Source organism: Callithrix jacchus, chromosome 6 (assembly GCF_049354715.1).
Source record: "Callithrix jacchus isolate 240 chromosome 6, calJac240_pri, whole genome shotgun sequence".
Classification (NCBI taxonomy): Eukaryota; Metazoa; Chordata; class Mammalia; order Primates; family Cebidae; genus Callithrix; species Callithrix jacchus.
The window spans coordinates 34,689,060-34,716,928 of NC_133507.1; the positions used below are offsets into that span (position 1 = coordinate 34,689,060).

Consider the following 27,869-nt stretch of genomic DNA (forward strand, 5'->3'; position numbering starts at 1 on the left):
TCTGTTGTTCTTTGTGTCTATGTGTACTCAATGTTTAGCTCCCACTTATAAGTGAGAACATGTGGTATTTGGCTTTCTTTTCCTGCATTAGTTGGCTTAGGATAATGGCCTCTAACTATATCCATGTTGTTGCAAAGGATATGATTTTGTTCTTTGTTATGGTGCCATAATATTCCATGGTGTATATGGACCACATTTTCTTTATACAGTCCACCCTTGATGGGCACCTAGGTTGATTTCATGTTTTTGCTATTGTGAATACTGTTGTGGTGAACATATAGGTGCATGGGTCTTTTGGTAGAACAACTTATTTTCCTTTGGATACACACCTAGTAAAGGTATTGCTTGGTTGAAACTCATAGTTCTTTGAAAGCTCCAAATTGCTCTTCACAGTGGCTAAACTAATTTACATACCTATCGAGTGTATAAAAAGTGTTCAAGCTTCCCTCCTTCTCAACCTCACCAACATATATATATATATAAAACAGTGCTGACTGGTTTGAGATGGTATCTCATTGTGGTTTTGATTTGCATTTCTCTGGTGATTGGTGATATTGAGCATTTTTTCACATTTCTTGACTACTTGGATGTCTTGAGAAATGTCTGTTCATGTCCTTTTGCCAACTTGATTTTTTGCTTGTTGATTTATCTAAGTTCCTTATAGATTCTGGATACTAGGCCTTTGTTGGATGCAGAGTTTCTGAATCTTTTCTTCCATTCTGTGGGTTGTCTGTTTCTTCTGCTGATAGTTTCCTTACTGTGCAGAAGCACTTTAGTTGTCCCACTAAAGAGCTTGTCAACTTACAATGACTTTTAAACTCAGTTTCCAAGTGTTCAGTTTATCACCATAGTAATTCACACCCCACAGTAATTGTTGGGGACCATAACCAACAAAGTAGGGGAAATGACCCCGTGTTTGTCCCCAGGCTTCTCACTGGGTGGCCTGTGGTCTTTGCTGGGTTGGGGTGGGCAACACCCTGGGAAAGCTCCAGGTGGACTTTCATGTGCACTCTCACTCCTGGATCTGGGAACACTGCCCACTGCCTCACCAAAGGCCAGATCAAGAAGATCCTCACAGTACTAAAAAGGGAGGCACAGAAACCCACCTCTCTGTCCAGCTCTATTCTAATCATTCAAGGAGCTGGGCAAAGCTTGATAATGACAGGGAACTCAGTGTCTCCTCCCAATGTGTCAGAAGAGAAATAGAAGCTCAGGGAGCAATGCCAAATGTGTGCTGCAGGTTAGAGAGAGCTCTGTGTGCTAGGTCCTGGACCCTCAGGGTAGCTCACCCCAGTCCCTTCAGCCCTCAACAACATTATTGCCAAAACTCTCTTTTGGTCTTCATATATTAGACTATATGAGCCCTTGAGGAAATGGCCTATTTCATATTTTGTGTACCTTCAGAACAAAGCAATTTGAAAAATTCCATGTACCTGGCATGCTGCCTGATTTGTAGCCTGCATTAGCTATTAGCTGGAGAGCTGGTAATTTAGTGTTGAGCATTCCTCATTCTCTTGGGTTTCTCTCTCTCCGTGTTGCCAGCACTCTCATGCTATTTCCTTCCTGTTCACGCTCTTGGAGTTTTTGGGGTTTTTATCTTCTCTCCTAAAGCTTCATGGCCCCTCAGGAGTGCTGTGTGATGCAAGACAGGGACCTCCACAGGGTGGCCTGGAGCCCGCGAGTGACAGGAATCACTTATTACACGATAGACACATATGTGGTTTCCCCCTCCCCGCGATTGTGGTACCACAAGCACACGTGTCTTGTGGGAGGAATTGGAGAGTGACAGAGAGGGTGATGCATCCATTCATCCAACCAGAGAGGGGAATTCACGGGAGATTTCAAAGAAAAAGGCACATCAGAGCTGGGCTTTGAGAGAAAAGTAGGAGTCTCCAAGGCAGAAATTCAGGGAAGGGCACCAAGGGAAGGAGAAACAGAAGTGACGTGGCTGTGAAGAGTGAGGTAGATGTAGTTCTCTGTCTTGTGGCTGCAGCCTTTCTTCCCTGGATGGCCATGTTCATGCCAAACGCCACCTGTGTGCCCAGTTAAGTCCAGCTGGTATCCAGGGGAGTCAATGATCCAAGAGCACTTACACAGAGGCTCAGAAGGAATCTCTAACACATGCACAGAGGCAGAGGGAGAAACTGTCTCAGGAGTGATGGTCAGGAAGTGCTGATGGGGGTGAGCTGAGAACCTAGATGGGCTGGAAATCCTGGGAAGTGGTAACAAGGGGTAAGCTGGGAAGATGGGTTGGCAGAGAAGAGTCCACAGTGGATGTGCAGAGGAAGCAGATGGTGGACTGCAGCCTTGGGCTCTGGAGAAGAGCTGCCTGCATTTACTCTCCTTTCACACAGGAGTAAATGCTCATTGGTGTTAAGCGACTCCCCTAGAGTGGCAGGGCTTGTGAGCCTGGGAGCTGGGTTTAGAATTCAGCTCTGGCCTAACGCAAAAACCCAGACCAGCTGAAAAAAGTGAAAGACACCAAGTCTAAGCCACTCCAAAGTGTTACTTAATGTCCAAAGGAATGATCAGTGTCATATAAGGAAATAGAGGATCCCTCTAGAGTATAAAAGTGGCTTTAATATTTACGACAATAATATTGAACATTTATTGGACACTTACTATGTGCCAAGCACTGTTCTGAGTACTTTGCATGAATTATCTCATTTCAGGAGACTTTACTGCATACTCCATTCCAGCACTTATTTTTCCATAAGTTATTTCCCAGGAATTGGCGCTGACTGCTAATGTACAGTAGTCATTTTTCACAGCATCCTCTTGTTTAGGGTGGCTGTCATGTGTGCGCTTCTAGTTCTGGGATTCATACACATTTTACTTCGTTTCTTTATCCCAGCCTCAATACAAACCAATGGGAAAAAATCGGCAGAGAGGAGTTCAACCAATTGCATGACAACTGACTTAATTATTAATAAAATGATTATGACACATGATGGTTTACATGATTAAGAATGTTGGATCTTTTACAAAGTATTCTCACACTTACCATATCATTTGTGTCTCATAAAACTCCCTTTTCCCTGTGATGCTACTGCAACCCATTTGCTTGCTGTGAAGCCAGGAGAGGTCCAGAGGAGATAGCTGGTTGGGGTGCAGGTCTCCAAGTGGATGGCCACCTGAGTTCTCAGGTTGGGTTACAACTCCTGGGTCAGTTGTGGGTAATGCTATGATTGAGAGCATGGTCACTTGTAATGTACTGCTGATTTCTACCTGGTTTGGAGGAGTTGCTTGGAATGGGATCAAAATCAGATGGACTGAACCTTATTCTTTCTTTTGAAAATCTCAGGCTGGGTGCACCCTGGGGTTTCCTGGGACCTCCTGTTCTCACTGCCCTGGGACACATCAATCTGCAGACTGTAGACTTTCTCCCATGCCATGTTATTCATTCTCCTGTTTATTCAGTCATGTGTGGATGTATTCACTCAGCCGTCCATCCACCCAATTTTGACACCTGAGGTCAGGTGAGGAATCTGGGCTACCATCCTCCTTGGCCTGTTCAGCTGTCGTCTGCTTGCAGGGGCTCCGTTTGTGGCTGCTTTCCTCTTCCTGGCAACCTTCTTCATTAGCTTAGGCCTCATCTTCTCCGTAGTTGAGTTCCTCTACCTCTGGCACTCCAGTAAACTCCCCAGGATCTTCCACAAAAGAAACGAAGGTGTTTCCAGGACCAGTGCATGCCCCACAGGAAGGCACAGGGGCTGAGTGGTGCTCATTCAGCCATCCATCCACCCATTCCTCCCTTCATCTTTCTTGTGGTGAACTACATGTAACAGGACATTTCCCATCTTAGCCATTTCCAAGTATGCAATTCAGGGCATGAAGTACATTCACAGGGTTGTGCAACCATCACCATTCTCCATCTCCAAAACTTTTTAATATTCCCAAACTTAAACTCTGAACCCACTAAATGATAGCTCCCTATCCCTCCTCCCCCCAGCCACTGGCACCCACCATTGTACATTTTGTCTCTGTGAATGTGACTCCTGGAGGTATCTCATCTAAGGATCAAACAGTATTTGTGTTTTTGTGTCTGGCTTCTTTCTCTCAGCATGATGCCTTCAAGGTTCATCCGTGCCGTGGTGTGTATCAGAATCTCCTTCCTTTTTAAGGCTGAATGATATGCTATTGCATGAATGCATGTGGGCTCCCCCAACTTTTTCCACTTCTTTCTCTGTCCTGCCTGAGAAACACTGGGGGCCTTGACCCCTCTGAAGCCTGGGCAGCTGCAGGTTTCCCTTGCAGGCTTGTACCCAGGCTGGTGCCTTGACTGTTCTCAGGCATTGATGATAAAGCTGTTGAGGCTGGTGTGCAAAAACACCTGTTTTCAGACATACCTGGTAGAACATCGTTTTTCTTACTCTCCATCCTGAGGATGTCGAAGCCCTCTGTATGCATGTCCCCCTTATAAATGCTGACACTTAGTGCTTTTTTTTCCTGTTTCCAAATTCCAACCATCCCCATCTCGGGATGGCTTGGGGTAGTCACTCATGGGAATTCCCCTGCCACCTGTTTTGTGGCAACCCCAGCAGGAGCTTCATCTGCAGGGAACCACAAGCCATACTTTGCTTGTCCATTCCTCCGTGGATGGACACTTGGGTTGCTTCCATGCCTCGGCTACTGTGAATAATGCTGCCATGAACGTGGATGTGCAAATCTCTTAGACACTTTGCTTTTAATTCTTTTGAAAATATACCAGAAGTGGGATTGCTAGATCATATGCTAGTTCTATTTTTAGCTTTTTGAGGAACTGCGTGCTGTTTTCCACAGCAGTCCATCTGTTCATTTTCAAGCACAGTGAGGCCTTCTGTGGAGGGCACTGTGGTAGCCATCCCCACAGGCTGGGCAGTCTGCATTCTCATGCATGCCTGGCAGAAATGGTGGTCAGTGAATACTGTGTTGAAGATTAACCAAGTGAATGGGATGCCTTCAAAAGTATTGGAAGACCTAGTGAAATTTCCTTTTTGTCCCAGAGCAATCTCAAAAGCACTCTCTCAACCTAAGACTCTGAGTCTCTCATTCTCCTGCTCACCCTCTCCTCATCTGCACAGGCCAAGAGAAAACTCCTGACCCTACCTAAAACACTGCTTGTATTCAGTGTATGGAGAAACATTTGTGGTTCTGCAGGGATGGGGTGGGATTTTCAAATTTGCTTCACACCCACTTCCTCTGTTTGACTGAGGCAGTGAGAGTAGCCAAGTTTCCAGAAATCCAGTGGTCTGTAATTGTCTCTGTGAACCAGTTGACACGTTTCATTCTCCAAGGCCACGGCTCAGATACTTTCCTCAGTAGAGGTTCCAGCAGCAAATGCATCATGTTGCAATTGCTCCTCTGCTGTGCAGGTGTCCCTGGGCATAGGACATTGTCATTGTGCTTTGCACATCCAGCCTGATTTGGGGGAGAGATTCACGTCTGACAGCTGATCTTTAATACCACTAAAGAAATGATGGTGCTCTCTGCATTCACCTGCTGCTGGATGACTCACAGCTGTGCAGTCTGATTCCATCACTGCTTGCAAGAAGAGTTTAAACTCTCACGGTTTGAGAAGAAACATATGCTCTTGTTGCCTAATGTTGGAACACAATGACTCCATTATAGACAGAAGCTTAATGAAAGCAATAGTTGAATTACCCCAACAATGATCGAAAAATGTCAAAACACACAAGAGCTAACTGAAAGAGCTCCAATGGACAAAGCTGGAGAAAACTGAGAAGAAAAATAAATAAGAAAGTATTGAATTATGACTCAAAGTATAAACTAATTAACTATGTGTCCATTCTGAAATAAACAAATAATTTATAAATAAACCAATGGGAGGCAATAGACAGCTCTTCCAGGCAGAAGAATCCACCTTCGAGTAGGTGGAAGGTAACTCCCAGCCCTGTATGTGTGGGCTGTGCATTGTGGCTTCCTTCCAAAGAGTATCCTAAGGAAAAGGAGAACACAGGATACCTTTACAGTGGGGAAACTTGACAGAAGCTGCCAAATCCAGGTGATCAAGGTCAACATCAACAGTTGTGAGTAAAACTGGCAGAGTACACCCTTGACGTCACATGATGAGAATGATACTTTTCCTCTGTGGTCTTTCTCTGCAAAACCTGCAACCTGTTTGATCACGAGAAGAATGGCAGATAAATCCCAACTGAGGGATGCTCAAGAAAATACCTGATCAGTACTCCTTACAAGTCTCCAAGTCATCAAAAGCAGAGAAAGACTGCAACACTGTCACAGCCAAGACATGCCTAAGGCGACATGATGGCAAAATATAATGTGGGGTCCTGGGACAGAAAAAGGACATGCAGTGAAAACCAAGAATACATGAATACAGCATGTATTTTAGTTAATAAAACCTAACTGAATTCACTCATTAATTGTGCAAAATGTACTATACTAATATAAAATGTTAATTATAGGGAAAACTGAGTGTGAGGTATGTGGGAACTCTGTACTGTTTTCAAAGCTTTTCTGTAAATATAAAACTACTTTAAAATGAAAAGTTTATTAAAAACTAAAAAACAGAGAAGGGGCCAAGATGGCTGAATAGGAACAGCTCAGGTCTGCAGCTCCCAGCAAGACCAACACAGAAGGTGGGTGATTTCTTTGTTTCCAACTGAGCTACCCAGTTCATATCATTGAGACTGGTTAGATGGTGGGTGCAGCCCACAGAGGGCGAGAAGAAGCAGGGTAGGGCATTGCTTTACTCAGGAAGTGCAAGGAACTGGGGAACCGTCCTCCCTGCAGCCAAGGGAAGTGGTGAGGGACTGTTACCTGCTCCAGGTATTATGATTTTCCCATGAATTTTTGCAATCTGCAGATCAGGAGACTCCCTCATGACCCTACACCAGCAGGACCCTGGGTTTCAAGCACATTATTGAGCAGTTGTTTGGGCAAGCACTGAGCTACCTGCAAGATTTTATTCATACTTCATCAGTGCCTGGAACTCCAGCAAGACAGGAGAACCATCCAGTCCCCTGGAAAGGGAGCTGAAGCCAGGGAACCAAGCTGAAGCTCATTGGGTCCCACTCCCACGGAGCCCAACAAGCTAAGAACCACTGGCTTGAAATTCTCACTGCCAGCAAAGCAGTCTGTAGGCAACCTAAGACAACTGAACTTGATGGGGGAGGGGCATCTGCCATTATTGAGGCTTTAATAGGCAGTTTTCCCTTCACAGTGCTAAGGCAACTGAGAGGACTGGATTGAATGGAATTCACCACAGTGGAGCAAAGTTGCTATGGCCAGACTGCTTCTCTAGATTCTTCCTCACTGCACAGGACACCTTCACAGGAAATGCAGCAGCCCCTGTCAGGGGCTCATAAATAAAACTCTCATCTCCCTGGGACAGAGCACCTGTGGTTGGAGCTTAAGTGGACCTAATCTTTCCTATCTGCTGGCTCTAAAGACAGCAGTGGATTCTGACAAGTGGGATTCTCCCAGCACAGTGCACCAGCTCTGCTAAAGGACAGGCTGCCTCTTCAAGTGAGTCCCTGACCCTTTTGCCTCCTGACTGGGAGAGACTGTACAACAGGAATTGACAGACACCTCATACAGAAGAACTCCAGCTGGCATCAGGCGGGTGCCCCTCTGGGATAAAGCTTCCAGAGGAACAAGCAATCTTTGCTGTTCTGCAGTCTCCATGGGTGATACTCAGGTGAACAGGGTCTGGAGTGAACCTCCAGCAAACTGCAGTAGCCCTGGAGAAGGGGGACCTGAGCATTAGAAGAAAAATAAACAGATATCAATGATAATAACAACATCAACAAAAAGAATCCCCCTGCCCAACACATCTCCATCCAAAAGTCATCAGCTTCAAAGATCAAAGGCAGTGGGAGGAGAAGATGGCGCTATAGGAGCAATTCAGGATTGCAGCTCCCAGTGAAAGCCCAGAGGGTGAGTGGATGCCACGTTTCCAGACAAATCTTTATTGCCCACAGACCAGGAGATTCCCAGGGGTAGGAGCCCCATAGACTGCCAGCGCAGCTGTTTTGGCTGGCACAGCGGTTTCAGCCAGCATGGCTATTTCAGCCAGTGCTGCAGTGCAGTGGCACTCCGTACAAAATACACTGGTCTGGTTGCCCTGTTAAACCAGCAATTTGAGATTTGGAAAGGCAGATTAGCACATTCATCTGATTAAACGGGACTTAAATAGTAAGCCAGGCCAGGAAATTGATGGGCAGTGATGTTGTTTCAGCCAGTGCAGTGGGTCGCTGCATGGGAAATCACACAGATCCCGGCACCCTTTTAGCAGGTGACTGAAACACCTGGTAGAGAGTCAACCGTTCATCTTAAAAAAAAAGGGATCTGAGGCAGGGAGCCAGGTGATCAGGCTCGGCGGGTCCCACCCCCACAAAAACCAACAAAACAGCAATTGGAAACACTTGGGGTTGAGAGTTTCATGGCAAGCACAGCTGAACTCAGGATGGTGCAGCCCGGTGGGGGAGGGGCATTCACCATTACCGAGGCACTCCACCCCTACGGAGGTACTCTGCCATTGCTGAGGCAGCCTGTCATTGCTGAGGCAACCCGCCATAACAGAGAGAGTCCACCATTACAGAGGTAGGCCACCATCGCCACGGCAGTTCTAACTACACCCATATAAACAGGACTACAGGGAATTACACACGGCAGCAGGGCAGAACCCAGAGCAGCTCAGCATAGCCTCAGCAGGCAGGCAGTGACTAGACTGCCTCCTTTCTGGGCAGGAGAGTGCAATGGATACTCATAAATAAAGCCCTAACTCCCTGGGACAGAGCACCTGAGGAAAAAAAGGGGCTCTATGAGTTCTGTTGCAGCAGACATAAATGTACCTGCCTAGCAGCCCTGAATGAACAACAAAGCTCACAACTCAGCACTTGAGCTCCTATAAAGTACAGACAGTCTCCTCAAGCAGCTCCCTGACCCCCATATATCCAAAGAGTCACCTAACAAAGGACTAATCAGACTGACATTTGGTGGGCATCATTCTGGGACAAAGATAGCAGAAGAAGAAACTGGTAGCAACCCTCACTATTCCGCAGCTGCTACAGGTGTTCCCCAGGCAAGCAGGACCTGGAGTGGACCTCAGCAGTCCTACAGCAGAGGGGCTAGACTGTTAGAAGGAAAACTAAGAAACAGAAATATTTCATCAACAATCTGGACATCCACTCAGAGACCCAATTGGAAAGTCAGCAACTACTCAGATGACAGGTGGATAAGTCCACAAAAATGGGAAGAAACCAGTGCAAAAAGGAGGAAAACACCTGAAACTGGAACACCTCACGTCCTACAAGGGACCACAACCCCTCACCAGCAAGGGAACAAAGCTGGATGGAGAATGAGTGTGATGAAATGACAGAATCAGACTTCAGAAGGTGGGTAATGAGAAACTTCCGTGAGCTAAAAGAACATGTTCTAACTCAATGCTAAGAAACTAAGAACCTTGAAAAAAGATCTGAGGAAATGATAACAAGAATGGACAACTTAGAGACGAATATGAGTGAATTGATGGAGCTGAAAAACACCACACGAGAACTTTGCAAAGCATGCACAAGTCTCAACAGCCAAATTGACCAAACAGAAGAGAGGATATCAGAGGTCGAAGATCAACTCAGTGAAACAAAACGAGAAGCCAAGATTAGAGAAAAAAGCGCAAAAAGGAATGAACAAAGTCTCCAAGAAATGTGGGACTATGTGAAGAGACCTAATCTACGTTTGATAGGTGTACCTGAATGTGACGAAGAGAATGAATCCAAGCTGGAAAATACTCTTCAGGATATTATCCAGGAAAACTTCCCCCAACCTAGCAAGGCAGGTCAATATTCAAGTCCAGGAAATACAGAGAACACCACAAAGATATTCCACAAGAAGAACCACCCCAAGGCACATAATCTTCAGATTCACCAGGGTTGAAATGAAGGAGAAAATGCTAAGGGCAGCCAGAGAGAAAGGTCAGATCATCCACAAATGGAAGCCCATCAGACTCATAGCCAATCTCTTGGCAGAAACCCTACAAGCCAGAAGAGAGTGGGGGCCAATATTCAACATCCTTAAGGAAAAGAACTTTCAACCCAGAATTTCATATCCAGCCAAACAGAGCTTCATAAGTGAAGGAAAAATAAAATCCTTTGCGGACAAGCAAGTACGCAGAGATTTTGTCATTACCAGACCTGCTTTACAAGAGCTCCTGAAAGAGGCACTACACATCGAAAGGAACAACCAGTGCCAGCCATTCCAAAAACAAACCAAATGCTAAAGAGCATCAACAAAGTGAAGAATCTGCATCAACTAACGGGTAAAACAACCAACTAGCATCAAAATGGCAGTATCAAATTGACACATAACAATATTAACCCTAAATGTAAATGGGCTAAATGCACCAATCAAAACACACAGACAGGCAAATTGGATAAAAAGCCAAAACCCATCAGTGTGCTGTATCCAGGAAACCCATCTCACATGCAAGGATACACAAAGGCTCAAAATAAAAAGATGGAGGAAAATTTACCAAGTAAATGGAGAGCAAAAAAAAAAAAAAAAAAAAAAAAAAACAGGAGTTGCAATTCTCGTCTCTGATAAAATAGACTTTAAATCAACAAAGATCAAAAGAGACAAAGAAGGACATTACATAAGGGTAAAAGGATCGATACAACAAGAAGAGCTAACGATCCTAAATATATATGGACCCAATACAGGAGCACTCAGATATATAAGGCAAGTTCTTAATGACTTACAAAGAGACTTAGACTCCCACACAATAATACTGGGAGACTTTAACTCTCCACTGTCAATATTAGACAGATCAACAAGACAGAAAATTAACAAAGATATCCAGGACTTGAACTCAGACCTGGAACAAGCAAACCTGATAGACATTTACAGAACTCTCCACCCCAAATCCACAGATTATACATTCTTCTCAGCACCACATCACACCTACTCTAAAATTGACCACATAATTGGAAGTAAATCACTCCTCAGCAAATGCAAATCAACTGAAATCGTAACAAACAGTCTCAGACCACAGTGCAATCAAGTTAGAACTCAGAATTCAGAAACTAACTCAGAAAGGCACAGCTTCATGGAAACTGAACAACTGGCTCTTGAATGTTGACTGGATAAACAATGAAATGAACCAGAAATAAAGAAGTTCTTCGAAACCAATGAGAACGAAGACACGACATACCAGAATCTCTGGGACACATTTCAAGCAGTCTTTAGAGGAAAATATATAGCTATAAGTTCCCACATGAGAAGAGTGGAGAGATCCAAAATTGACACCCTATCGTCAAAATTGAAAGAGCTAGAGGAGCAAGATTAAAAAAACTCAAAACCTCACAGAAGACAAGAAATACCTAAGATCAGAGCAGAACTGAAGAAGATAGAGACACAAAAAACCCTTCAGAAAAATCAATAAATCCAAGAGCTGGTTTTTTGAAAAGATCAACAAAATAGACCACTAGCCAGATTGATAAAAAAAGAAAAGAGATAATAATCAAATAGATGCAATAAAAAACGATAAACGAGAAATCACCACAGATTCCACAGAAATTCAAACCATCATCAGAGAATATTACAAACAACTCTATGCACATAAACCAGTAAACCTGGAAGAAATGGATAAATTCCTGGACACTCGTGTCCCCCCAAGCCTAAACCAGGAGGAAGCCAAAACTATGAATAGACCAATAAGAAAGTCTGAAGTTGAGGCAGCAATTAAGAGCCTACCACACAAACAAAGCCCAGGGCCAGATGGGTTCATAGCCAAATTCTACCAGACACACAAAGAGGAACTGTTTCCATTCCTTCTGAAGCTATTCCAAATAATTCAAAAAGAGGGAATCCTTCCCAAATCATTTTATGAGTCGAACATCATTCTGATACCAAAACCCAGCAGAAACTCAACAAGAAAAGAATACTTCAGACCAATATCCATGATGAACACAGAAGCAAAAATCTTCAATAAAATACTGGCAAGCCGATTGCAACAGCAAATCAAAAAGCTTTTCCACCATGGTCAAGTAGGATTCATCCTGGAGATGCAAGGCTGGTTCAACATACGCAAGTCTATAAACGTAATTCACCACATAAACAGAACCCAAATCAAAAACCACATGATTATCTCAATTGACGCAGAGAAGGCCTTTGACAAAATTCAACAGCCTTTATGCTAAAAACCCTCAATAAACTCGGTATTGATGGAACGTATCTCAAAATAATAAAAGGTATTTATGACAGACCAACAGCCAATATCATACCGAATGGGCAAAAACTGGAAGCATTCCCTTTGAAATCCGGCACCAGACAAGGATGCCCTCTCTCACCCCTCCTATTCAATATAGTACTGGAAGTTCTAGCCAGAGCAATCAGGCAAGAAAAAGAAATAAAGGGTATTCAAATAGAAAAGGAGGAAGTCAAATTGTCTGTATATGCAGACGACATGATAGTATACCTAGAAGACCCCATTGTCTTAGCCCAAAATCTTCTGAAACTGATAAGCAACTTCAGCAAACTCTCAGGGTACAAAATCATTGTGCAAAAATCACAAGCATTCCTATACACCAATAACAGACTTAAAAAGAGCCAAATCAAGAACAAACTGCCATTCACAATTGGTACAAAAAGAATAAGATACGTAGGAATACAACTAACAAGAAACGTAGAGGACCTCTTCAAGGAGAACTACAAACCACTGCTCAATGAAATAAGAGAGGACACAAACGGATGGAGAAACATTCCATGTTCATGGTTAGGAAGAATCAGTATCGTGAAAATGGCATACTGCCCAATGTAATTTACAGACTAAACGCTATCCCCATCAAGCAACCAATGACCTTCTTCACAAAACTGGAAAAAACCACCTTAAACTTCATATGGAACCAAAAGTGAGCCCGCATAGCCAAGTCAATTCTAAGCAAAAAGAACACAGCATGAGGCATCACACTACCAGACTTCAAACTATACTACAAGGCTACAGTAATCAAAACAGCATGGTACTTGTACCAAAACAGAGATATAGACAAATGGAACAGCACAGAGGCATTGGAGGCAACACAACATATGTATTACCATACAATCTTTGATATACCTGACAAAAACAAGCAATGGGGAAAGAATTCCCTGTTTAATAAATGGTGTTGGGAAAACTGTCTAGCCATGTGCAGAAAGCAGAAACTGGACCCCTTCTGGACACCTTACACTAAAATTAACTCCAGATGGATTAAAGACTTAAACATAAGACCTGGCACCATAAAAACCCTAGAAGAACATCTAGGCAAAACCATTCAGGACATAGGAGTAGGCAACGACTTCATGACCAAAACACCAAAAGCATTGGCAACAAAAGCCAAAATAGACAAATGGACCTAATCAAACTCTACAGCTTCTGCACAGCAAAAGAACAGTCATTAGAATGAATTGGCAACCAACAGAATCGGAAAAAATTTTTGCAGTTTACTCATCTGACAAAGAGCTGATATCCAGAATTTACAAAGAAATAAAACAGATTTACAAGAACAAAACAAACAAGCCCATTCGAAAATGGGCAAAGAATATGAACAGACACTTTATAAAAGAAGACATACATGAGGCCAATAAACATACGAAAAAAATGCTCATCATCACTGGTCATTAGAGAAATGCAAATCAAAACTGCATTGAGATACCATCTCATGCCAGTTAAAATTGCGATCTTTAAAAAATCTGGAGGTAGCAGATGCTGGAGAGGATGTGGAGAAATATGATCACTTTTACACTGCTGGTGGGAGTGTAAATTAGTTCAACCATTGTGGAAGACAGTGTGGTGATTCCTCAGGGACCTAGAAATAGAAATTCCATTTGACCCAGCAATCCCATTACTGGGTATATATCCAAAGGACTATAAATCGTTCTACTATAAGGAGACATGTGCATGAATGTTCATTGCAGCACTGTTTACAATAGTAAAGACCTGGAACCAACCCAAATGCCCATCGATGATAGACTGGACTGGGAAAACGTGGCACATATACACCATGGAATATTATGCAGCATTCAAAAATGATGAGTTTGTGTCCTTTGTAGGGACATGGATGAATCTGGAGAATATTATTCTCAGCAAACTGACACAAGAACAGAAAATGAAATACCACATGTTCTCACTCATAGGTGGGTGAAGAAAAATGAGAACACATGGACACAGGGAGGGGAGCACTACACACTGGGGTCTATTGGGGGAATAGGGGAGGGACAGCGGGGGGATGAGCTGGGGAGGGATAGCATGGGGAGAAATGCCAGATGTGGGTGAAGGGGAGGAAGGCAGCAAATTTATTTTGCATGTTCTGCATATGTAACCCAAAACCTAAAAAGCAATTAAAAAAAAACCAAATATTAAAGGCAGATAGATCCATGATGAGGAAACACCAGCTCAAAAACACTGAAAATTCAGAAACCAGGATGACTCTTCTCTTTTAAATGATTGCAAAACCTCTCCAACAAAAGCACAAAACTTGATGGAGAATGAGATTTATGAATTGACAGAAGTGGGCTTCGGAAGGTGGATAACGAACTCCTCTGAGCTAGCTAAAGGAGCATGTTCTCACCCAATGCAAGGAAGCTAAGAATCTTGATAAAAGGTTACAGGAACTGGTAACTAGAATAACCAGTTTAGAGAGGAACATAAGTGATCTGATGGAGCTGAAAAACACAGCATGAGAACTTTGTGAAGCATACACAAGTATCAATAACCTAATCAGTTAAGCAGAAGAAAGCGTATCAGAGATTGAAGACCCTTTTGCTGAAATAAGGCATGCAGATAAGATTAGAGAAAAAAGAGTGAAAAAGAATCGACAAAGCCTTCAAGAAATATAAGACTATGTGAAAAGACCAAACCCTGACTGATTGTGTACCTGAAAGTGACAGGGAGACTGGAACGAAGTTGGAAAACACACTTCAGGATATTTTCCAGGAGAACTTCCTCAACCTAGCAAGACAGTACAACATTCAAATTCAGGAATTGTGGAGAACACCACCAAGATAATCCATGAGAAGATCAAACCCAAAAAATAATCATCAGATTCTCCAAAGTTGTAATGAAGGAAAAAATATTAAGAGCAGTCAGACAGAAAGGTTAGGTCACTTATAAAGAGAAGCCCATCAGATTGGCAGTGGATCTCTCAGCAGCAACCTTACAAGCTAGAAGAGAGTAGGGAGCCAATGCTCAATATTCTTAAAGAAAAGAATTTTCAACCCAAAATTTCATATCCAGCCATACTAAGGTTCATAAGTGAAGGAGAAATAAAATCCTTTCCAGACAAGCAAATGCTGAGGGATTTTGTCACCACCAGGCCTGCCTTGCAAGAACTCCTGAAGGAAGCACTAAATATGTGAAGGAAAAACTGCTACCAGCCACTGCAAAATACACTGAAATATAAAGACCAATGACATTATGAAGTAACTGCATCTACTAATGTGCAAAATAACCAGCTAGCATCATGATGACAGGACCAAATTCACACATAACAATATTAACCTTAAATATAAATGAGCAGAGTGCCCCAATTGAAAGACACAGACTGGCATATTGGATAAAATGTCAAAGCCCATCAGTGTGCTGTATTCAGGAGACCCATTTGATGTGCAATGACACACATAGGCTCAAAATAAAAGGATGGAGGAAAATTTATCAAGCAAATGGAAAGTGAAAAAAGTGAGGCTTGCAATCCTAGTCTTTGCTAAAACTGACTTTAATCCAACAAAGAATTTTAAAAAGGGCATTACATAATAATAAAGAGAACAACTCAACAACAAGAGCTAACTATCCTAAGTATATATGCAACCAATACAGGAGCACCCAGATTCATAAAACAAGTTCTTAGAGACCTAAAAAGAGACGTAGATTCCCAAGCAATAATAGTGGGAGACTTTAACATCCCACTGTCAATATTAGACAGATCAATGAGACAGGAAATCAACAAGGTATATTCAGAACTTGAACTCAGCTCTGGATCAAGTGGACCTACTAGACATCTACAGAAATCTCCACCCCTAAATCAACAGAATATACATTCTTCTCATTGCCACATGGTACTTATTCTAAAATTGACCACATAATTAGAAGTAAAACACTCCTCAGCAAATGCAAAAGAACTGTAACCATAACAAACAGTGTCTCAGACCACAGTGCAATCAAATTAGAACTCAGGATTAAGAAACTCACTGAAAACCACACAACTACATGAAAATTGAACAACCTGCTCCTTAATGACTTCTGGGTCATTAAATAACAAAATTAAGGCAGAAATCAGGAAGTTCTAATGAAAACAGACAGACAAGGTACCAGAATCTCTGGACCACAGCTAAATCAGTACTAAGAGGGACATTTATAGCACTAAATGCCCACATCAGAAAGCTGGAAAGATCTCAAATTGACACCCTAACATCACAATTAAAAGAACTAGAGGACTCTGGGAGGCCGAGGCGGGTGGGTCACGAGGTCAGGAGATCAAGACCATCCTGGTCAACATGGTGAAACCCCGTCTCTCCTAAAAATACAAAAAATTAGCTGGGCACGGTGGCGCGTGCCTGTAATCCCAGCTACTCAGGAGGCTGAGGAAGGAGAATTGCCTGAACCCAGGAGGCGGAGGTTGCAGTGAACCGAGATTGTGCCATTGCACTTCAACCTGGGTAACAAGAGCAAAACTCTATCTCAAAAAAAAAAAAAAAAAAAAAAAGAACTAGAGCAAACAAATTCAGCATCTAACAGAAGACAGGAAATAACTGCTATCAGAGCAGAACTGAAGGAAATAGATACATGAAAGACCCTTCAAAAAAAAATCAGTGAATCCAGGAGCTGGTCCCTTGAAAAAGTTAACAAAATAGATAGACAGCTAGGTAGACTAATAAAGAAGAAAAGGGAGAAAAATCAAATAGACACAATAAAAAATGATAAAGGAGATATCACCACTGATCCCACAGAAACACAAAATGTCATCAGAGAATATTATAAACAGCTCCGCAGAAATAAACTAGAGAATCTAGAAGAAATGGATAAATTCCTGGACATCTACACCCTCCCAAGACTAAACCATGAAGAAGTCAAATCTGTGAATAGACCAATAATAAGTACTGAAATTGAGGCACTAATAGCCTATCAACCAAAAAAAGCCCAGGGCCAGAAGGATTCACAGTCAAATTTTACCAGAGGTACAAAGAAGAACTTGTACCATTCCTTCTGAAACTATTCCAAACAACTGAAAAAGAGGGACTTCTCCCTAACTCATCTTATGAGGCCAGCATCATCCTCATATAAAAATCTGGCAGAGAGAACAAAAAAAGAAAAATGTCAGGCCATATCCCTGATGATGCAAAACCCCTCAATTAAATACTGAGAAACTGAATCCAGCAGCACATCAAAAAGCTTATCTGCCACAATCAAGTCAGCTTTATCCCTGGGATGCAAGGCTGGTTCGACATATGCAAATTAATAAACGTAATCCATCACGTAAATACTACCAATGACAAAAATCACATGATTATCTCAATAGATGCAGAAAAGGCCTTCAAGAAAATTCAACATCTCTTCATGTTAATACTCTCAATAAACTAGGTATTTATGAAACATATCTCAAAATAATAAGAGCTATTTATGACAAACCCATAGTCAATTTCATACTGAATTGACTAAAACTGGAAGCATTCTCTTTGGAAATTGGCACAAGACAAAAATATCCTCTCTCACCCCTCCTATTCAACATAGTATTGGAAGTACTGGCCAGGGCAATCAGGCAAGAGAAAGAAATAAAGCGTATTCGAATAGGAAGAGAGAAGGTCAAATTGTCTCTATTTGCAGATGACATGATTATATATTTAGAAAACCCCAGTGTCTCAGCCCCAAAACTCCTTAAGCTGATAAGCAACTTCAGCAAAGTCTCAGGAAACAAAATCAATGTGCAAAATCATAAGCATTCTTATACACCAACAATAGACAAGCACAGAGCCAAATCATGAATGAACTCCCATTCACAATTGCTACAAAGAGAATAAAATGCCTAGGAATACAGCTTCCAAGGAGCGTGAAGGACCTCTTCAAGGAGAAGTACAAACCACTGCTCAAGGAAGTAAGTGAAGACACAAACAAATGGAAAAACATTCCATGCTCATGGATAGGAAGAATCAATATTGTGAAAATGGCCATACTTCCCAAAGTAATTTATAGATTCAATGCTATTCCCATTAAACTGCCACTGAATTTCTTCACAGAATTAGAAAAAACTACTTTAAATTTCATATGGAACCAAGAAAGAGCCTGTATAGCCAAGACAATCTTAAGCAAAAAGAACTGAGCTGGAGGTATCATGCTACCTGACTTTAAATTATACAAAAAGCTACAGTAACAGAAACAGTATGGCACTGGTACCAAAACAGACATATAGACCAATGAAACAGATCAGAGACCTCAGAAATAACACCACACATCTACAACCATCTGATCTTTGACAAACCTGACAAAAACAAGTAATGGGGAAAGGAAATCCTATTTAGTAAATGGTGCTAGGAAAACTGGCTAGCCATATGAAGAAAACTGAAACTGGACCCTTTCCTTTCATTTTATACAAAAATTATCTCCAGATGGATTTAAGACTTAAACATAAAACCCAAAACCATAAAAACCTTAGAAGAAAATCTATGCAATACCATTCAGGATATAGGCATGGGCAAAGTCTTTATGACCAAAAGCAATTGCAACAAAAGCCAAAATTGACAAATGAGATTTGATTAAACCAAACAGCTTCTTTTTCAGCACTGTAAAAGAAACTGGCATCAGAGTGAACAGGCAACCAACAAAACGGGAGAGAATTTTTCCAATCTACCCATCTGACAAAGGTTTAATATCTAGAATTTACAAGGAACTTAAATTTATAAGAAGAAAACAACCTCATCAAAAAGTGGCAAAGGATATGAACAGACACTTTTCAAAAGAAGACATTTATGCAGCCAATAAACATATGAGAAAAGGCTCATCATTACTGATCATTAGAGAAATGCAAATCTAAACCACAATGAGATTTCATCTCACATCAGTAAGAATGGCAAGTATTAAAAAGTCAGGAAACAATAAATGTTGGCAAGGCCATGGAGAAATAGGAACACTTTTACACTGTTGATGGGATTGTAAATTAATTCAACCATTGTGAAAGACAGTGTGGCGATTCCTCAAGGAATAAATGAAATATCATTTTGACCCAGCAATCACATTGCTAGGTATATACCCAAAGGAATATAAATCATTCTACTACAAAGACACATGCACACTTATGTTTACTGCAGCACTATTTACAATAGCAAAGACATGGAACCAACCCAAATGCCCATCAATGATAGATTGGATAAAGAAAATGTGGTACATATACACCATGGAATACTATGCAGCCATGAAGAAATGAGATAATGTCCCTTGCAAGGGAGGGAGAGCATTAGGACAAATACTTAATGCACTTGGGGCTTAAAACCTACATGATGAATTGGTAAGTGCAGCAAACCATCATGGCACATGTATATCTGTGTAACAAATCTGCACAATATGCACATGTATCCTAGAACTTATAGTTGAAACATACACTAACACAAACCCCAAAACTAAAATATAAACAAAAACTAAAAGGAAAAAAAGCCAATAAAGGAAGAAAAAAACAAGTGATAGCACTTTGTGATTTTCTTCAGCTCCCAGGTCGCATAAATGAGTGTGTGATGTGTTCTGAATATGAATCACAGAACAATTCTGCTGGGCCTTCTCCCTTTAGTCATTCCAAAGAAGCCATGTTGGAATCATGGCTCATAGACCTATTGTCCTGGCTTCCCCTAATAACACGTGAGAGATAGGGGATGGGATAAGGGTGGTGGGTGTGGCAAGGAACAATGAGAAATGATGTCCTGCTAAACTAAATTCTGATTTTTAATCAATAATTATTTGGTAAACTCAAATAGTAGGACTCTTGGAAGAGATCAACAAAGTATTTTAAAAATTGGAAGTTTTGAGATTACTTTGATCATTTACTTCATCAGTGAAAAATTGTCAACACTTCCAAATACACACATATTTATTTTTATAAATATATATGCATGCACCAATATTCTTAGATAATATCCAAAGGCAGAGCATATATTTAAAAAGTTTGTCACCCTCAAAAATGGACATAATTTTCTATATAATATAGTCTTTATGACAATTTCTAACTTGAGCTACTTTGTGCCAGGTGTGATTAATTTGCCGTTGTTTTTACTTATTATTTAGTATGATTTGGTTGACAGAGTCTGTATTTGGAGTAGAAAAATGTCAGCTCTGAAAACAAGGTATGGCATATTTGGCCTTGCATATCACTATTTTAAAGTGCGATAAAGTTTCTTGTAGTTATTGTTATGAAATTCGTGTCCATTTTGGGGGGCACTACTTTACCTAAAACTTGTAAACTCATGATTGAACACAGGCTACAATATTTGGCAATGCATGACAAGTGGGTCCCAGGGACAGCCCCTTCAGGTGAGCCTCCCTGCCTTCAGGTTTCTCCTGTGGGCTGACAACAAAGGAGCCCAGGGCTACTTCAGAGATTTAAGCAAAGCATTAAAGGGGCTACTGCCTCTGGCTTGTCTCAAGTAGATGGGATTACAGGCAAGGGCCACCATGCCCAGCTCTTTGTATCATTGTTTAAACTATAAACCAGAGTTTAATAGAAATACAACCAGTCTAGAAAAACTCAAACCTATACATAAATCAAAACCAGAAGGCTGGATGCTGGGGATCTATTGGCCCGGCTTCCCCTAATAACAAGTGGGATATAGGGGGTTGGAAAAGGGTGGTGGGTGTGGCAAGGATCCTTTGGCTTAGCTGGCTCCCAAATGAAAACAAACAAAGAAAACAAACATTAATATGTTATCAAGAAAATAACATATTAATAGGATAGGATTAGGATTATTGTTATCAGAAAAAACAACCAGCATACAGTAGAAAGGGCAAAGGTGCACTGGTTTGTTTTGTTTGTAATTTAAAGCAGACCTCTCTAACCTGATAGACATTCTTATCCACCCCTCAATCCTTGCTGGTTTGACCCATGGATAATTAGACCTTGCCATTTTCAAGCCATAGTCCTCTTTAATTTTATTTTTAACAGAAAAGCCTGTTTCTGTTTTTACTGGAGGCTCACATGGCCCCATAGACCTTTTAAAAACACAATTTTTTATTTTGAAATAATTATAAATTCACATGAAGTTGTAAGAAATAATACAGATCATGTCATCTGTGAACAGAGATAATTTTACTTCTTTTTTCCCAACTTGTATTATTCTATTTATTATTCTTACCTCATTGGTCTGGCTAGAATTTCTAGAATGATTCTAAGTAGAAGTGGCAAAAGCAGGCATCTTTGTCTTATTCCTTCCCTAAGGGGAAAAAGTTTTCAATCTTTCATTGTTTCCAATGTTGCAAGTTGTGGGTTTTCATTATGCACGCCCCCCCCATCATCTTGATTGGATGGTTTCCAAGAACTATGGATGATGTGGGAAGAGTGCAACCTGGGCGGGGCATGGAAGCAGGAGGATCACTTGGGCCCAGGAGTTAAGAGACCATCTTAGGCAACCCCGTCTCTATGAAAAAAAAAAAAAAAAACAAACTGCCAAATGTGGTGGTGTTCACCTGTAATTCCAGCTACTTGGGAGGTTGAAGCAGGAGCATTGTTTGAGCTCAGAAAGCCAAAGACATAGTGAGCTATGATCACACCACTGCCTTCCAGCCTGGGTGATAGAGTGAAACTCTGGATCAAAAATTAAAATAAATTATAATAAGTTAAATAAATATAAAGGAGAAATAATACAGAGATCCCATGCACTCTTTACCCCGTTTGTCCAATGATGACGTCTTACGAAGTTACAGCACAATATTATAGCCAGGAAAGTGGCATTGAGACAATATACTTTTCTTCTTAGTTTCCACTCATTTTATTACATTCATTTCTTGTGTGTTTGGGTATTTGGTTCTATACAATTTATCACATGTGTAGATTCATGTATATATATGCCTGTTGATGTATATTTACTTCACTGTAGCAAAGATAATAGGACAATTCCACCCCTCATCATTACAAGGATTCTGTGTTACACTTTTTTTTGGGGTGGTTTCTTGCTCTATTGCCCAGGCTGGAATGCAATGGCATGATCTAGGCTCACTGCAACTTCTGCCTCCTGGGTTCAAGTAATCCTTCTGCCTCCTGGGTTCAAGTAATCCCTCTGCCTCAGCCTCCTTGTACCTAGGACTGCATGTGTGCACCAGCACATTTGGCTAATTTTTGTACTTTTAGTAGAGATGGGATTTCATTGTATTGGCCAGGCTGGTCTCAAATTTCTGACCTCAAGTGATCTGCCTGCCATGGCCTCCCAAAGTGCTAAGATTGCAGGCATAAGCCACCGCACCTGGTCCATGTTGCACTCTTATAAGCACATTCACAGTCCTTTCCTTTCTTCCACGTCCCTCTTCCCACATCATCCATAGTTCTTGGAAACCATCCAATAATTTCTCAATTTTTAATGTTTCATCCTTTCAAAAATATTATATACAGGAAATAATAGAATACAGAACCTTTTGAAATTGGCTTTCGTTTTTTTTTTTGAGATGGTCTTGCTCTGTCACCTAGGCTGGAGTGCAATGGCACCATATCCACTCACTGCAACCTCCACCTCTTGGGTTCAAGTGATTCTCCTGCCTCAGCCTCCTGAGTAGCTGAGATTACAGGCGTATGCCACCATGCTGGCTAATTTTTGTATTTTTAGTAGATACAGGGTTTCACCATCTTAGTCAGGCTGGTCTTGAACTCCTGACCTCATGATCTACCTGCCTTGGACTCTTAAAGTGCTGGGATTACAGGCATGAGCCACCATGCTCAGTCAAAATTGGCTTAACAATTAGCAGAATTCCCTAGGTATTTATCTAAGTTGTATCTATCAACATTTTGTTCTTTTCTGTTGCAGGTTAGTTTTCCAGGGAATGGATAATTCATAGTTTTGTTTAATTATCTACCTGTTGAAGGATGACTGAACTGATTACAGTCTTTGCCTATTACAAGTGAAGCTGCTGTGAACATTCCTGTACAGATTTTGTGTAGATATGGGTTTTTCTTTCTTTGGAATTAATACTAAAGGGTACAATTCCTAAGTTGTATAGTAATGGCATACATAATTTTCTAAGAGACTGTCAAACTGTTTTCCAGCCTGGCTGTACCATTTTTTATTTCCACCAGTGACATATAAATGATCCATATTTTTCATATTCATGACTGCATTTGGTGATGTTGCTATCTATAAATTTTAGTCATGTTGACTGATGTGTAGTGATATCTCATTATGATTTTAATTTTCATTTTTCTAATAGCTAGTGGTGTTGAACATTTTTTCATGTGTTTATTTTCCATCATCTGTATCTCCTCGTCAGCGAAATTTCTGTGGATGTCTTTTGCTCACGTAACCCAGATTTGCTTTTACTGTTAAATTTTAAGACTTTTTTTTTAAATTCTAGATACTAATTCTTCATTGATAGTGGCATTTGCAAGCATTTTCCCCAGTCTATAGCTAGTCCTTTCATTTTCATAATGGAATCTTTAAGTACATTTTAAAAATTTTGATAGTTAAATTTATTAGTGTTTCTTCTTATGGATTATACTTTTGGTGTAGTTTAAGAAATCTTAGATCCTGAAGATTTTTTTTTTCTATTTTTCTCTAAAAGTTTTAAAGTTTATGGCTCACATTTATGTTTGTATTTATTTTGATTAATTTTTTATGAGCTATAAGACTTAGGTTGTGATCATTTTTGTGCCTATCGCTGTTCAATTTCTCCAGCACTGTTGTTGAAAAGATTTCCTTCTTCCATTGAATTGCTTTTGTATCTTTATAAAAAACTCAGTTGGCCATATTTGTGTAGGTCTATTTCTGGGTTCTCTATCTTATTCCATTTATCAATGTCTATTTGATTGTCAATGTTGCACTGTCTTGATTGCTACAATTACATAGTAAATTTAATACCAGGTAGAATAATTCCTCCCATTCTATTCTTAGTCCAGATTTTTTTCTTCTTCCTCTCCCCCCTCCCTCTCCCTCTCCCTCTCCCCCTCCCCCTCCCCTTCCTCCTCCTCCCCCTCCCCCTCCTCCTTCTCCTTCTCTTTCTTTGCTATTCTAGGGCCTGGTACTTTCCAGATACATTTTGGGATACAGTTTTCTATGTCTATAAAAACCCTTGCTGGGATTTTGATATAAACTGAATTATATCTGTAGATCAATTTGGGAAGAACTGACAACTTCTCTATGTTGAGTCACTCAACTCATGGACACAGTATGTTTCCCCATTTATTTAGGTTTTTAAAAAATTCCTTTCATCAGCATTGCAAAGTTTTCAGCATACAGATTCTGTACACAATTTGTTAGATGTATCCCTAAGTATTTCATGTTATTTGAAATAACTGTAAATGGTTGATTTGGTTTCTACACGTTCATTGTCAGTATACAGAATTAAAGTTGATTTTTATACATTGATCTGAATTTGAGAACTCCCTCATGCTTACTAATTCTAGGATTTTTTTTTTATTTTCCTACATCTATGTAGACAATAATGCTATCTACCTAGAAGCAGGTCCAGTTTTAGTTCTTCCTTTTTGATCTGCAGGTGTTATTTATTTTCCTTGCATATTGCAGTGGCTAAAACTTCCAGTAATATGATGAATAAAGTAATAACAGTGGACATTGTTGCTTTGCTCCCAATCTTAAAGGAAAAGCAAGCATTCCTTTAACACTAAGTATATTAGCTGGGTTTTTTTGTAGATGCTCTTTATTAAGCCAAGGAAGTTCCTTTCTACTCTTCTTCTTCTTTTTTTTTTTTAATCATGGATCTTTGCAAATACTTTGTGTGTCAATTGTTAAGATCATACAAATTTTTAAATTAACCTATGATAGATCACATTGATTGATTTCAAATGCTGAACAAGCTTTACATACCTGGAATAAACTCCACTCGGTTATGGTGTACAATTCGTTGTATACATTGCTGAATTCAATTTCCTAATGTTTTGTTGAGAATATTTGCTTCTAAACTCATGAGTGATATAAATAATTGTATTGTGTTTTCTAGATTTGTTATAAGGGTAATACTAACCTCAAAAAATTAGTAGGGAAGTGTTTTTGCTTCTTCTATTTCTGTAGGAGAATGTGTAAAATTAGTGTTAATTCTTTAAATTTATGATAGAAATCCTCAATGCAACCATCTGGACCTGGAGAGCTCCTTCTGTAGAAACTTTTATTTACAAATTCAATTTCTTTGAAGAGTACAGAACTGTCCAGATTGTCTGTTTTATCTTGATTGAGGTTTTGGTAGTTTTTGATTTTTAAGAACTTGTTTAAGTTGTTGACTATATTAGTGTAAAGCTATTTATTGTATCCTTTATTTTTCTTCTAAATGGCCAAAGCGTTCAGAGTGATTTCCTCTTTTTCATTCCTAATTTTTATGTGTCTTTTTTTGTCAATGTTGCTAGAGATTTATGCATTTTATTGATTTTCTTTCAAACAGACAGTGTTTTGCCTCATTCGCTTTTTTTCTATTTTTTTAAAATAAATGGTCCAGCCGTTTGCTGCTTGCAGAATCTTATTAAGAAGAATGAGGTCTGGTAGAAAGAAAGCGACTTCATTAACCAAAACTAGCAATAGTGAAGTGGCTGTATTCCCATGCAAAGCAATCACATTGAATTTGTAGGGTGAAGGCAAGGGTTTATAAACAGAAACTTGGTATGGGACACATGCAGTTGTGCTGAGTGCAAGACATATGTGTCGTTATTCCCTGACTATCTTGGGTCTCCATACACCTGGAGTGTGGGCTGGCATCATCTGAACAATGGCCAGGTTGTTAACTAGCTGCCTTGAGGTTATCTCTGGAATTCTGCTTAGTTTCCAGGCTCAGTCTGTCTGTCTGAAGATTAGCCTTGAAGTTCTAAGTAAGCACATACTTAGATACTGGCATAGTTAGGTAAATGTGAAGGGAGTATACCGTGAACTGAAGAGACATGCAGTCTATTTTAAGGTTAAGGGAAAAGGCTTTTGCAGTTTGATTCAAGGTTACATCTTGAGACTAAAGATAAAGAGGAAAAAATGTTTTAAAATCACTATGGAGTTAAGCTGCTTGGTTATCTTTTCATTTTAAAAAATAATTTCTGTTTTAATCTTTATGATTTCCTTCCTTTGCTCTTTTTACTTCTAGTTACTTGAAATAGTTACTTAGGTTACTGACTTGAGAAAAATTCTGTTTTTAGTGCTATAAATTTCCTCACAGCACTAGTTCCCCCCCACCACATATTTTGAGACATTATATTTCATTTTCTTCCCATTCTGTGCATTTTAAAAATTTCCTTTGAGACTTCCTCTTTGATATATAAATTATTTAGAAGTCTTTTAATTTTCAAGTATTTTGGACATTTTCTGTTGCTTTTATGTTATTAATTTCTAATTTGATTTCATTATGGTTAGAGAATTCACTCTGTATGGTTTCAATTATTTTAAACTGCTTGAGGTTTGTTTAATCACTGAGGATATGGCTTGGTGAATGTTCCATGGCACTTGGAAAATGTGTACTCTGTTGCTGTTAGTGTGAGTGTTCTCTCAGTAGCAAGAAGGCCTTGCTCGGTCTTCTGTATTCTTGCTGATTGTCTAGTAGTTCTAGCAGCTGTGAGAGTCAGATGCTAAAGTTCCCACGTATAACTGTGGAATTGTTTCTCTCTTCTATCAACTCTGTTTTTGCTTCATATATTTTAGGGTTCTGTTGTCTGCAGCATGCACGTTTAGGATCACAATGCTTTTTCCTCATGGATTGATTCTTTTACATTATTTAATGTTGCCTTTGACTTACAGTTTTCTTTCCTCTGAAGTCTATTTGATATTAAAATAGCCATTCCTATTTTAATCAATGTCTGCACAATACATCTTTTTCCTTCCTTCTACTTTCATCTTACCTGTGGTGTTGAATTCAAAGTGAGTTTCTTATGGATAGCATATTGTTGGAGTCTGTGTTTTTATCTACTCTGCCAGTCTCCATCTTTTAATTGTCATATTTAGACTGTTTACATTTAAGTAATATGTTAGAACATACATCTGACATTTTATTGTTTGCTTTCTGTTTTCTCGATTTTTTATTCTGTTTCTCTTTCCTTACCTAGTTGTGGGTAATTTACATGTTTTTTAAGGATTCCATCTTATTTGTAGTGTTGATTGCATAGTTTTCTTAGTTGTTGCTTTAGGTTTTACAATACATGTATGCAACCTTTCATAGTCTATTGGTATCAATGTCTGCCACTTTGAGTGAAGTTTAGAAACCTTACTGCCATTCAGGTCTTTTTATTCTTCCCACTTTTTTACAGTGATCTTAACTGTCTTCACTACATAGAGAACCATACCAGGTAGTCATATAATTTTTGTTTTAACCATCAGCTCCCGTGAAAGGGGCTCCGGCTACAGCCACGGCAATGGTCCCCAGTCAAGTGGGGCATTTCCAGCCAGCTCTGCCCCGGGATACAGCCCGGTCAGGAGAGGGGAGCCACACTGCTTATTTTACCCAGAAAACGTCATGTGAAGAATGCAGCCGAGAGGGTAAAGACAGGACTTTGAGTCGCCACGAGGTACTCACTGTGGGCTGCGGCCACACGTCTAGCGCAGAGGGCATGAAGGGCAGGGCTTGGAGCTCTTAGGCCTCAGAAAACCGCGGAGAGGACGGTGCCCCACCTCCTGCCTGAACTGGGAGGTGCTGACTACTGTGCGGGGCACCAGAGAGGCCAACGTCACAAAAAGGTCGCTTCCGTCACGCTGACGTCACAAAGAGGTCGCTTCCGCACTTG

At 40.4% G+C, this 27,869-nt stretch overlaps 1 long non-coding RNA gene across 1 annotated transcript; it reads right to left on the minus strand.

Annotated features, from left to right (window-relative positions):
• On the minus strand, nucleotides 1–27,784 carry LOC118154519 (uncharacterized). The gene is made up of 4 exons (XR_013519302.1): nucleotides 27,662–27,784; nucleotides 21,319–21,396; nucleotides 7,552–7,718; nucleotides 1–6,117 (listed from the first exon to the last, which is right to left on the minus strand). It is a non-coding gene; the product is annotated as an uncharacterized LOC118154519 (long non-coding RNA).
• Between the last annotated feature and the right edge of the window lie 85 nt (nucleotides 27,785–27,869).